This window comes from Penaeus chinensis, chromosome 37 (genome assembly GCF_019202785.1).
Source record: "Penaeus chinensis breed Huanghai No. 1 chromosome 37, ASM1920278v2, whole genome shotgun sequence".
In the NCBI taxonomy this organism is placed as follows: Eukaryota; Metazoa; Arthropoda; class Malacostraca; order Decapoda; family Penaeidae; genus Penaeus; species Penaeus chinensis.
The window spans coordinates 979112-981537 of NC_061855.1; positions in this window are offsets into that span (position 1 = coordinate 979112).

Genomic DNA, 2426 nt, shown 5'->3' on the forward strand with positions numbered 1-2426 from the left:
GAAATATACGTCTTTTCCTTGAATATTACTGTCAGTTGGGTAGACTTTTGGGATGTAATGGAGAATATTATTTATTTTAATGGAAGTAGTAAGGTTTGAGATGTTATAGTTTGAAGGGATGGGAAGTCGAGGGTCTGTAACGTGTGTCAGTGTAGCGTTCGAGTTTTCTGATTTTTTATTTCATGTATAGATTTGTTCTTATACTTAACAATCTCTCAGGAATTCAGTATCATTACAGCATGAATATGATTGCCATTTCTGAGAAAATCCAAACCATAATAACACTCATTTTCCCTAATAACCAGGCAATGGACATTGATGTAAGTTGTGTCAAAAAAATCAAATTCGATTAATTTGTCATCGCGCTAGACACAAATTCAATATTGTGAAAATTTGCTTAAAGGGACTTTTGTGAATACTGATAATCTCATCACAAATCTGATCCGTTATACTTATTTAGAAGAATGCATATGCACAAGTAATAGATAAACCAAATAAAGAATTATAACACTGATAATAGAAAAGCAAAAAATGCATCGCCCAGTAGGCTAGTCGACAAATTGCTGTAAATTAAATGAATTAACTGATATTGTTCCAATGCCAATATGATAATCAATGTCTCTCAGCACGTGGTGCAGATATTCCATTATCAGCTACAAGGAATTCATGTGAATTTTCTTTTGTAGTTCAAAATTTACAAGTTTCTAGATTTTTTTACGGTATACTGCAGTACTAGTCTTGGTAATTGTCATATGAGTCAAATTGTGTCTTTCTCGAATTTCGTCTAGGTGGGAGGCATTTAGCAAGAAATCTCGATACTATATCAATACTTATCAATATATACGCTTGTATACTACATACTTACTGTTAGGGCTCATTACACCGCCTTCAAAAATGACTAGGTCGTCCCGTTGTCTTCAGTGGCAAAATACAGTGAAAAATATCTTTTGACCTTCAATCATCCCCTCGCTTAGCCAATCCTACAAATGTATAGGTCGTTTGGAATTTCAAAAGTTAGACAATCTATCTTGGCTTTCCCGCTTCAATTATCTTGCCCAAGCCGCTATAGCAAAGGAAATTTTAGGTATGAAGAAAAAAAGTTTCTGGAGAATGGAAAAAGAGATTTTGGCTGTTCTATATCACATTTAAAAATGTATAGAAACGTAAGATAAGACGCGATATTCTATGTGTACAGCTAACGACATTTCACAATTTCAAGTTTCGAAAAAGATCTGACGTGTAGCAGGGAAAAGATTTTTCAGGGTTTTACTAGATGATGAAATAATTATTGGTCTATAATATAGTAAAACATCCATAATCATGATATCAAAAAGCTATTTCCCTACTGCTTCACCTTATCTAACCTGCTGATCTTCAACATTAATCATAAGTACCACACTGACAGCGAGCAGGCGCGGGCAGGCACGAGCGGGTGGGAGCCATTTCGTTTCTGTGACCTTGCTGAATAAACTTTTTTTTTATCAGTAAAGTTAGTTATTTACTCATCATTTTGTAACGCCACCGTATAAACACTTCAAGTGCATGATTCAAGAGAGCAAGGTTAACTATTAGCTCTCCCCACGTCGACCCGCGCTCACTCGCTTCCAGGTTGAACATGACTGAACACTTCTACTGCAAGTGCTCAAAAACTTCTAACTTCCACCCGCTCGCGCCAGCTCGCTCTTCCTGGACGCGGCCCCAAGCCCCGGAGGTACTATGGCATCGCCTGCCGAAGGGGGACCAGTGGAGGGGCCGATGGGGGACCAGTGGAGGGGCCGAAGGGGGACCAGTGGAAGGGCCGAAGGGGGACCAGTGGAGGGGCCGAAGGGGGACCAGTGGAGGGGCCGAAGGGGGACCAGTGGAGGGGCCGAAGGGGGACCAGTGGAGGGGCCGATGGGGGACCAGTGGAGGGGCCGATGGGGGACCAGTGGAGGAGCCGAAGGGGGACCAGTGGAGGGGCCGATGGGGGACCAGTGGAGGGGCCGAAGGGGGACCAGTGGAGGGGCCGATGGGGATCAGTGGAGGGGCCGATGGGGGACCAGTGGAGGGGCCGATGGGGGACCAGTGGAGGGGCCGATGGGGGACCAGTGGAGGGGCCGAAGGGGGACCAGTGGAGGGGACGAAGGGGGACCAGTGGAAGGGCCGAAGGGGGACCAGTGGAGGGGCCGATGGGGGACCAGTGGAGGGGCCGAAGGGGGACCAGTGGTGTGGCCGAAGGGGGACCAATGGAAGGGCCGAAGGAATACCAAGGGACAGACGAGCACATAAAGAGAACATTTGTTTTTCTAGCGGTTACGAGCTAAAAAATGACATGCTTTATGAAGCAGAGAGGTTACGAGGTAGGTAATTTACATATTTTAAGCAGTAGAGACTAGTTAGCTCTCTGACCCTCATGAAAAAGGCTTCCTAAACATTTACTCAACGAA